Consider the following 11856-nt stretch of genomic DNA (forward strand, 5'->3'; position numbering starts at 1 on the left):
CATGTATTTAAATTGTGAAGTTTCGACTTGGATCTAATGATGACGGTTGCAGAACATTGGAACTGTCCAGCCGTCAAAATCAGAGACCATCCCAGATTGTTCTACTTCTCTCTATATTTTATGGAAATAAGAAGTAAGCAGAATCTTGTCACACAACATTCCAGATGGACAGAGTCCAACAGCATGAGATTTAACACATCCGAGTGCCAGGTTCTACTCATTGGCCACAACAACCCCATGCAGAGCTACAGGCTGGGGGCAGAGTGGCTGGAGAGCAGCCAGGCAGAAATGGACCTGGGGGTACTGGTTGATAGAAGGATGAACATGAGCCAGTAGTGTGGCCAGGTGGCCAAGAAGGCCAGTGACATCCTGGACTGTATCAGGAATAATGTGGCCAGCAGGAACAGGGAGGTCAATCTCCCCCTGTATACCTCTCTGGTTAGGCCACACCTTGAGTCCTGTGTCGAGTTTTGAGACCCTCAGTTTAGGAAAGATGTTGACTTGCTGGAATGTGCCCAGGGAAGGGCAACAAAGCTGGGGAGGGATTTGGAGCACAAGCCCTATGAGGAGAGGCTGAGGGAGCTGGGGTTGCTTAGCCTGGAGAAGAGGAGGCTCAGGGGAGACCTTATTGCTCTCTGCAACTCCCTGAAGGGAGGTTGTAGGCAGGTGGGGGTTGGTCTCTTCTCCCAGGCAACCAGCACCAGAACAAGAGGACACAGTTTCAAGCTGCACCAGGGGAGGTCTAAACTGGATGTTAGGAAGAAATTCTTCCTGGAGAGAGTGATTTGCCATTGGAATGGGCTGCCTATGGAGGTGGTGGAGTCACTATCACTGGAGGTGTTTAGGAGGAGACTTGATGGGGTGCTGGCTGCCATGGTTTAGTTGATTAGATAGTGTTGGATGATAGGTTGGACACAATGATCTCTAAGGTCTCTTCCAACCTGGTTAATTCTATTCTATTCTATTCTATTCTATTCTATTCTATTCTATTCTATTCTATTCTATTCTATTCTAAGAGCTGCTGAATTTTCCATTGTTTTTCATAGAAATATCATAGTGTCATAGAATGGCTTAGGCTGGAGGAGGCTTTAGAGTTCACCTAATCCAACATCCCTGCCATGAACAGGGACACCTCTCAACTGGACCAGGTTACTCAAGGCCCCATCCAACCTGGCCTTGAACATCTCTGGGGGGGGATGTTTTCATAGAATCATAGAATTGTCAAGGTTGGAAGAGACCTCAAGGATCGTCCAGTTCCACCCCCACTACCATGCACAGGGACTAGAATCATGGAATGGAATCATAGAATCAGTAAGGTTGGAAAAGACCTCAAAGATCATCAAGTCCAACCTGTCACCCAAGACCTCATGAGTACTAAACCATAGCAGATGCAGGTGCTCTTAATAGCCACATTCTCCCTTCAATTTCAGATTTAAAATAACACAGTAAACTCCATGGAATTTTTGTGGCCTTTCCGAAGGAGCACTTCACAATTATACATGTTTAAAATATTGTCCCAGTTCACTGAATGTGTCAGTGCTCTTCTGTAAAGAAATGGAGTAAATAAGAGTGCCTACTTAAATAAGAGTGCCTACTCTCTGTTAAGTTGTTGTTTATTTATCTTTAGCAATCTCACAGATGTTCTGTTGGGTTTGGTTTGGTTTGGTTTTATCTTTAAAGCTGGTGTTTTGACATTTTATCCTTTGAACTCATCTGTAGTTTTTAATTCTCCTGAGGGTTTTGGCAGCCTTTTATCCTTGCTATCTACTTTGTGTGACCAGAAGTAGACACAATATTCAGGTTAGACTGAGTCAGGTCATTATGTTCCTAGAATGATCTTCAAGCTCTTTCATGTATGCTTTATAACCTTATTGTTTAGAGACAGCTGCATTGTCAGAGGTTTACTTTAAGTTTTGTTATTAGAAATACCATGTAATAAGGGAAGACATGCAAAGGGAACAAAGGCTAAAGAATTTCTCCAGAATTGCAGAAAAATAAGCAGGATCCGAGGACATTATCAGCATTACTTCAGTGATTAGTAATCTGCAAGTTACCATTTTCTCTGTGTTTGCTGAAGGTCAGAGATATACAAGCTCAATATGTGTCAATGCTACTGAATCATAAAAAAGCCCATTCAGCCTGTTACAATGGAGCTACTCATGGCTGAGGTCATAGCTATTAGCATTAGACAAAGATGGAGAGCTGTGAAACTGTGACTTGATTTACATAACCTGATGCATCTTATTACAGACACTTAGAATCATAGAAGCAATAAGGTTGGAAAAGACCTCAAAGATCATCAAGTCCAACCTGTCACCCAACACCTCATGACTACTAGACCATGGCACCAAGTGCCATGTCCAATCCCTTTTTGAACACCTCCAGTGATGGTGACTCCACCACCTCCCTGGCCAGCACATTCCAATGGCTAACCACTCTCTCTGTGAAGAACTTTCTCCTCACCTCGAGCCTAAACTTCCCCTGGCACAGTTTGAGACTGTGTCCTCTTGTTCTGGTGCTGGTTGCCTGGGAGAAGAGACCAACCCCCTCTTGGCTACAACCTCCCTTCAGGTACTTGTAGACAGCAATAAGGTCTCCCCTGAGTCTCTTCTTCTCCAGGCTAAACAACCCCAGCTCCCTCAGACTCTTCTCATAGGGCTTGTATTTGAGGCCTGTCCCCAGCCTCCTTGCCCTTCTCTAGATACATTCAAGTGTCTCAATGTCCTTCTTAAACTGAGGGGCCCAGAACTGGACACAGTGCTGCGTACAGGGGCACAATGACTTCCCTGCTTCTGCTGGCCACATTATTTCTGCTGCAGGGCAGGAAGCAATTGGCCTTCTTGGCCACCTGGATACACTGCTGGCTCATGTTCAGCCGGCTACTTACCACTCAGATCACTGTGCCTATTTTATGATGCCAGGTTTTGAGAGAATGAGTTTTGAAAACAGAGAGAATGGAAGAAATCCAGACTGAAAATACACTTCTCAGAAGTAAAGCATTTGGGAAAACAAGCTACTTTATGATGGGGTAGAATTCTGGTGAATGCATGGAATGCAAACTTTGGGGGGCAGGACAGAAATAAACAGTGGCAACAGGAAAAGGGGGAAGGCTGTTATTACCAGTAAGTTCTGCCAGAGCAGTTATCCTTAAAAGGGAGGATACATGAAAGCAAAACTTCCAGGAGCAAGAAATGTCAAACCAACCTTGACAAATATGTGAGACCCACAGATTTGATCCTACGCAGAAATACATGGGCAGATTAAATCACTCATCACTGCAGGACAGGCTACAAGGTTATGAAGCTGTGATTCACCCAGAGGGTACTGCTTAATGGCTTGAAGTCCAGATGGAGAGCACTGACAAGTGGTGCCCCTCAAGTGGTGTCTGTCCTGGGACCTGTGCTGTTTAATATTTGTATCAATGATACAGACAGTGAGATCAAGTACACCATCAGCAAGTGTGCAGATGACACCAAGCTGAGTGGTGCTGTTGATACACCAGAGGGGCAGGATGTCATCCAGAGGGACCTGAACAAGCTGGAGAGGTGGGCCCAGGTGAACCTCATGAGGTTCTACAAGAGCAAGTGCAGGGTTCTGCAACTGGGCTGGAAGAATAATCTATTTTTCTTTTTTTTTTTTTTTTTTTTTTTCTTTTTTATTCTCCTCTTCTTCTTCCTCCTTTTTATTTTTTTTTCCACCTGGAGTACTGCATCAACCACTGGAGCCCTCAATACAGGAAGGACATGGTCTTGATGGAGCAGGTCCAGAGGAGGACCACGAAAATGATCAGGGGGTTGGCGCACCTCTGCTATGAAGACAAGCTGACAGAGCTGGGGTTACTCAGCCTGGAAAATAGAAGAATCCAAGGGGACCTAATAGTGGTCTTCCAGTTCCTGAAGGGGACCTACAGGATGGATGGAGAGAGACTGTTTACAAAGGCCTGTGGTGATAGGATGAGAGGCAATGGCTTCCAGCTAGAGAAGAGTAGATTTATATTGGATGTTAAGAATGAGTTCCAAACTATGAGGGTAGTGGAACACTGCAAGAGGTTGTCTGGGGAGGTGGCAGGAGGCCCATCCCTGGAGATATTCAAAGTGAGGGTCGACAGGGTTCTGGGCAACCTGGTCTAGTTGAGGATGCCCCTGTTGACTGCAGAGGGGGTTGGACTAGATGGCCTTTGGAGGTCCCTTCCAGCCCAGCCCATTCTATGATTCCATGATTCTATTCCATCATTCACACCCACCTTACAACAACCACAGCTGTGTAGGTGACACAGATGTGTTTAGGCTCAGAATAGGTAGACTAAATTTTGGTGAAGTGACACAATCAAAACAGTTCTCAGTACTATTTCCAGCAACCCAATTTGTTACTGAAAATAGTACAGATGTAAAATAGCTATTTTTAAAAGTATCCCAATGACATAATTAGCCTAACTTCCTCTGTGTTTGATGACTAAACAACAATGTATTCAATGTTTCTGTAGTCAAGATAGAAGCTGTTAGTCTATGTGATATGACAATTACTATATTATTAATGACTCACACAGAGAAGGGATTCTCACTTGTTCTGAAATATTGGGACAGAGGCTGAGGCAGGTTTTAAGGGTCATGCAGCTCCAGGTAAAATGCTTTCTGTTTTGTCACAGACATGATGGGGTTTTGTGGACTAGGTAAAAACAGTCTTCATAACTCCAGTCTGGGTTGAGTCAATTCCTCCTCCAAGGAGTTTGCACTGCAAGACAATGAGCTGGCAGGTATAACTGCAGTAGCCTGTCAGCAGGGCTGCAGCCTGCAGGAGTCAGAGCCCATCTGCAGTTTATTTTCCTCATATTTAGGTGAAGTGCTGCTGAATGGAGAAGCCAATAGGCAGAACAGCAAAGACAGAAAGAAGGACCACCATAAAGAGGGTCTGGTAGGGAACAGGGTAGGGAAGGAAGCAAGAGATGGGCAGAAGATGTGAGAAGGATAGGTTGTTATCCTAGACTAGCCCTGGGCTGCAGGCAAGCCACTGTTGTAATGCAGTTCACTCATATGGTCATCTGCAGCAGGGAGATGCACGAGTGGCTCCTCTGCTGCCCAGTTTTCATTCTGCAGGGCAGATAGTTTGTGCTTGATTTGATTCCCAGAGGGAACTGAAGCATACCCAGGGGTCCATGAACTGGAAATTACTCCCAGATCTCGTTTCTTAGATACAGGAAAGCTGCCTAAGTGCCCTGACTTTCTTATTATTCAACATTATATCTTCAAACTTTCATATTAATGGTGCTTGGAAAGTCATTTTTACTTCCAAGTGTGCTCTGTGCTGAATCTTTTACTTAGAAAATGGAGCAGAGCTGGACAGAGAAAAGATTTCCAAGCCCATCTGTGTATGCTCTCAGGACGGTTTTTGGAGTCAGGCAGAGCATTTCCTGTTTGAAGTTTCAGAGGAAGAAGGATGAGTTAGTTTTATGTAAACAGTAAACATTTTCCATGAGCTGCTTTAGCAGGCCCTGTCTCAACAAAAGGAGAAATTTACCAGGACTTGGTGTTAAGTTAGGAATGACATACTGTTCTGATAAAAGGTTCTGCTGCTACTCAAAACAAATAAGTAACTTCAGTGAGTTTTTGGGTGATACTGGTCTGGAAGGGAGTACTGATCTGCTTGAGAGTCAGAAGGCTCTATAGAAGGACCTGAACAGGATGAATCAGTGGGCTGAGGCCAATGGTATGAGATTCAACAACCTCAAGTGCTGGGTCCTGCTCTTGGGCCACACCAACCCCACTGGTGGGGAGGGAGAGATCCCAAAGTCCAAGTCGAAGTCAAAGTCCAGGCCCAAGTCCAAGCCTTTCTCTGAGCAGCCTCTTCAGCTCCATCCCTGGAGGTGTTCAAGAGGGGACTGGACGTGGCACTTGGTGCCCTGGTTTAGTTGTCATGAAATCTTGGGTGACAGGTTGGACTTGATGATCTTTGAGGTCTTTTCCAACCTTATTGATTCTATGATTCCACAATTCTATCAGTTGCAGCAGGCAGGACGTAGGACATGGAGAGAGGGTTCCTCCTGGTCTGTTTCTTCCAGGTTACATGGTGATGTCTCTGTCATTTTTCTCCCCTGGTATTCATTTTCCTTCAGAGCAGCATTGCCCAGGTCTTTTCCTTCTCCCATGTTTTCCTTCTCCCGAGCCAGTAGTTGCTCAGATCTTTTATACAGTTTTTAGGTATGTATATTCCAGAGAGTATCAATAGCAGTGGCCTCTGCTCATTATTTTCAGGGCAGCTGCAGCCTGGTGAGCAATCTTTACCTATGCACTCCAGTGGCAACTGCCCAATACACATCAGCTATTGTCTGGGCAAACAGCAAAGGTGATTTTATCTTTGTTGAGTCACATCAAGAGAGACAAAATTTAGTCTCTCACAGGCCCTTCCACTAAATGTTCTTGTATAAACAACCATATTAAGCCATCAAGAATACTGGAATACTGGAAGCCCAGAATACAAGAATACAAGAATACTGGAGCCCAGATTTAGGGAGACCACCTAGCACTGTGGCCCCATATTTAGTTGCACTGAGTTCATTCAAATTCAGACAATTTTTCTGTGAAGGTCTGAGAAAGTGACTCAAATCCATACTGCTTGACAGTATTTTGGGGTATTTCTGATGCTGGAGCTCATCATAAGCAACCGTCGGTTTTTCTCTTGGGAACATCCCCAGATTTAATGTGTGGGTGTAGTACTTGTCTAGCATGATCCAGATGACTAGTCTACTTCCTCATTTTGAATCATTAGGTATTTCCATCAAGCAGCTTGCATGGATTTAATTTTCTTTCAGCTCTCAGGTGCCACATAACTTTTCTCATTTGCTGTGTCAAGGCAATGTTGCCTCAGACGGCATGGAGCAAACATTATGGACCCGGAGGCCCTTCCTGCGCCCATCAGAAGAACAAATGCACCAGGCTATGATGTACCATGTAACAGGAAATAATACTAGCTGGGGCTTGCATGAATATGAGTAGTCTGGAATGGTGTTCAAAGAGGAACTTTAGTTCCCAGCTTGTTAATGTGCTTATATGAGATTTCTGTAGCACTGTCTGCATTTGTGTCAAAACAAGTGGGACCTCCATCCTGATTGGATCCTCTGGCTGCTGCTATCACATAAATAACATGAATTAGGCATCTCAATTCCTCACTCCTCCCCATCTCGATGCCTTAAAATCTTTCATGTCATTCAGTTCAAAGGCTGCAAAATTCAAGTATCATCCAGTAGAAAACACCCTGCAGGTAAGGAGATGTAGCAAAAACGTTCTGAGACTTTATCAAACACTTCTCAGTTACAGTCTTGTCCCCAAGCAACCAGCAGCAAACAGGCTATGACACGTGATGGCAGATGATGGAACACAAGGGACTCATGTTTTAGAACAAGTGATTGCAAAACAGAGTTGTTCAGTGAAGGAAGGTACAGGAGAAGATTCAGGGCTGTAAGAGAAAGTATAAACCCAGAAGACACCTTTCACTCACATAAAGATTTGTTTCAACAGACCATGTGAAATACTTTCAGAGTTTTACAGAAATATGAAGAAAATAAGATAGGTGCATAACAGAAATAAACATTTTTGTGCCACAGGACTACAGGATTGATTGAAAAACTTCTTTTTCATACTTAGCTGAGAGACAGAAATGGCAGAGGTAGCACACTGAAATAACTGTTTCTTTACTGGCAGTGAATACTTCTGTCTGTGCAATCAATTCTGAGTTAATGCCATTGCTTTTCTTTGCATTTATTGAACCAGTGTTTGCTTAGACTCAAATATCTGAGACATCATGCACCTGCTTTTGATTTGGGCTTAAGAGAGATGGGATGTATCTTGAAAAGTAGAACTGACTGACTGAGAGAGAAAAATAAATACCTACTTTGGAAATAGGACCATGAGGATGAGCAGAGGGCTGGAGCACCTCTCCTGTGAGGACAGACTGAAGGAGTTGGGGCTGTTCAGTCTGGAGAAGAGAAGGCTCTGAGGTGATCTTATTGTGGCCTTCCAGTATCTGAAGGGGGCCTACAAGAAGGCTGGGGAGGGACTTCTCAGGATATCAGGTAGTGATAGGACTAGGGGGAATGGAATGAAGCTGGAGGTGGGGAGATGCAGACTGGACACGAGGAAGAAGTTCTTCACCATGAAGAGTGGTGAAGCCCTGGAATGGGTTGTCCAGGGAGGTGGTTGAGGCCCCATCCCTGAAGGTGTTTAAAACCAGGCTGGCTGAGGCTCTGGCCAGCCTGATCTAGTGTGGGGTGTCCCTGTCCATGGCAGGGGGGTTGGAACTAGATGATCCTTGTGGTCCCTTCCAACCCTGACTGATTCTATGATTCTAAATACAGAAATTATTTTGGTCAAGGAACTAATTAGTTCATAGTAATTATTTGTTGATCTGGGTGGGAAAATTCAGTGACTTCACTATTAGTTTCAGATATGTAGACTAGCTGGCTTGTTGGGGATTGTTAGCAGGACCCACCCCAGACACATAATTTAGAGTTTTATGTGGTTTCCTTATGAGAACAGTTTGACTAGAACTGCTGAATTAGCTGATATTTCTGTTTGACAGATAGCATGGAAAAAGAGCAATAAAACTTATTTCCTCCACAGGTTATGGTTCTGTGATGGTGTGCAGTAAATCTGTAGAATGCCAGGCTCACCAAAGTACAATGATGTCCAGATTAGAAACGGATCCACGATTATGTTTCTAGTGCATAAGACAGAGACTGCGATAAAGAATCTTTTGTGGGTATTAGAGAGTTAATATACTTGCCAAAAGAATAGGCAGTGCTGGTGCATTATGAACTCTGCCCATACACTCTCAACCCACCAGAAATTTTGGATTAGTGGGAGCTGGTGAAGACACATTCTGTCATTTCAGAATCATAGACTATCTCCCATTGGAAGGGACCCATAAGGATCATTGAGTCCAGCTCCTTTATCCTTGTGGGACCACCTAAAACTAAACCATATGGCTAAGAGTGTCATCCAGATGCTCCTTGAACTCTTACAGGCTCGTTGTTGTGACCATTTCCCTGGGGACCCTGTACCAGTGACTGACCACCCTCTCAGTGAAGAATCTCTTCCTAATGTCCAATCTGAATTTCCCCAATGAATCTTCATTCCATTGCCTTGTGTCCTGTCACTTGTCATACTGTTCCCATGAGTCGTGTTAACAAACCACTTCCACCTTTAGCACAGAAACAAAATAGAACAAACAAGATAAAAATAATTTTAAAAACCCTGAACCCAAATCCATTTTATGGCCAAATGGATAAAGAAAGTAGAAAGTATTTGTTGCTACAGAAGGTAGATTTTTTTTTGTTGCTGCTGAAGGCAGATTCATGTTCTATATAAGGACAACACACTTGAGGTACTTGTGTGTTATGAAACATGCAGAGCTGCTCCATTTCATAAGCTAAACATGACTTGTATTACCTAAGGGATTCTGGTTATTTTTAAGTCTTGTTCCCTTTCTGCCTCATCCTGGGAAATCCCTGCAGCTGTAAAATTTGCTTAATCATCCCCATTGATCAACAGATGTCTTCATCTTGGCTACCTTTATCATGTATCTCCTTTTGAGCAGACTGAGGATAGAGCCAGAGGCAAAATGCTGAAGCCATCATGACCTATTAAATATGCTATTAAGAAGGATCTTCTGCACATCTCCATTTTAATATTCTAGTGCAGTGTTAGTGGCTTGCATCCACCAGTTTCAGAACCAAACAGTTTCCCCATCTGTATTTGAGAAAGTATTGTCCAGTCCTACTGACCTCATGCAGTTTTAAACTTTGAAGTTGAGAGCATCAATATCACCTTCCTCCATGACCAACAGATCAAGAAAATGTCTTCCTTTGGCAATAAATGCATGAGGAGAGAGAGCCCTACGAGGAGAAGCTAAGGGAGCTGAGGTTGTTTAACTTAGAGAAGAGGAGGCTCGGGGAGACCTTATTGCTGTCTAAAATTACCTGAAGGGAGGTTGCAGCCAGGTGGGGGTTGATGTCTTCTCCCAGGCAACCAGCACCAGAACAAGAGGACACAATCTCAAGCTGTGCCAGGGGAAGTTTAGTTTTGAGGTGAGGAGAAAGTTCTTCACAGAGGGAGTTGTTAGCCATTGGAATGTGCTGCCCAGGAAGGTGGTGGAGTCACCATCCCTGGAGGTGTTCAAGAGGGGATTGGATGTGGCACTCGAAGCCATGGTTTAGTTAGTCATGAGGTGTTGGGTGACAGGTTGGACTTGATGATCTCTGAGGTCTTTTCCAACCTTATTGATTTGATGATTCTATGATTCTATGTCACTATGTCACATTGAAAAAAATTGCAGGGTGAAACTGAGTGCAGAGCTGACACACAACAGTAAAGATAGCACAGTGCAAAGGGCAGGGGCTGGTAAAGAGCAGAAGCAGAGGCAAGCACTAATGATGAATGTTTACTGTATTTTGTATTAGCCATGGTAAGGGACTCTGCACTAATAAGTCATAGAATTAATACCATATCCAACACCATATCCAACATGGGTGTTATATTTATTCCAATCTAGTAATTATTTGTTATGCCTTATTAGTTATTTTCTTCCAGCATTTGCTTGCTGACTTTTCCCAGGGGTTTCAGTTAATCTACTTTGCTCTGAATTATGCTTCATCTTAAAAATGTTGCTTTCTACTCAGTGTCCACATCCTCTTACTCATCTGGTGTTTGGTCTTATGTTCTGTGCCAGTATTTCTACTGAAGAGAAAAATGCCAAATTTTACTTTCAAACTATACCTAGAATATCTTACAGTTCTACTTTACACATATCATCTAGCCCTGCTTTTCTTGCTACTTAATTTTTGTTTCAAGGCCTAAGTTGGTTTGACAGCTCTCACTTTATCCCTACATTTCCTAACCTCTAAATGGGAGCCTTCTTTGAATGCCTGCATTCTTCTATTTAACTTCAGGCCTCTAAATGAAACATTAAGACCGCTGTAAAAATGTTCTGAAACACCAAAGAACTCTTCTGAGATTCCAGTTCCTTTTCACTTTTGATGCACAGGCAGTTCAGATCTTCTCTCATTCCAATACATGAACTTTTTACTCCAGCTGACTTAGAGTTGATTCTTAATTTTGCCCAGTGAAAGTCAAGATGCTCCTGGAAGTCAATCACTTCAACTGCATGTTTTGTAGTCAGATTTTCCTTAATATCCTTGGTACTTAACAAACCCCAAGACAAAGTAGAGAGCACTTCATAACGGAGGCAATGATTAATCATAAACACTGTTGACAAAAATCCCAAGGTTCATCTAGACCCTGCAGCTGTTGATACTATTTGTTAGGAAGCTAGCTGAGATATTTCAGGTGAAAAAGAAATGTTTAATCCCATGATAATCACCTTTAGGCTCTTGTTGCAAAGAAAGAGGCTCTTCTTATGTAGCTCTATTCATGCAGTGTGAACTTTAGCTTAGATAAATCACACTCTCAGTGTGCACAGCTTTCAAAGGGAGAGATAGAACAATAAGGGAAATTAAATTCATTCCTGTAGAAAACTTGTAACAGATTTTATTTCTCTAAAAGCATTCCAAATGACATGTTCAGCATCTACCCAGGGATCTCTGTCAGATGCTCAGCTGAACAGAATTTTGATCCAGAAAAATTGCTTTTCCTCAAGTGACTTGCTTGTTTGTATTTCATCACATCATGATGCTTAAGCCTAATTGATCTTACGTTTCTTCCTTTTCATCTCTGCCACCAACATGCACACAGTAATAATTACAGAATCACAGAATCACCAAGGTTGGAAGGGATCTCAAAGATCATCAAGTCCAACCTGTCACCACAGACCTCATGACTAAACCATGGCACCAAGTGCCACATCCAA

This window comes from Dryobates pubescens, chromosome 10 (genome assembly GCF_014839835.1).
Source record: "Dryobates pubescens isolate bDryPub1 chromosome 10, bDryPub1.pri, whole genome shotgun sequence".
In the NCBI taxonomy this organism is placed as follows: domain Eukaryota; kingdom Metazoa; phylum Chordata; class Aves; order Piciformes; family Picidae; genus Dryobates; species Dryobates pubescens.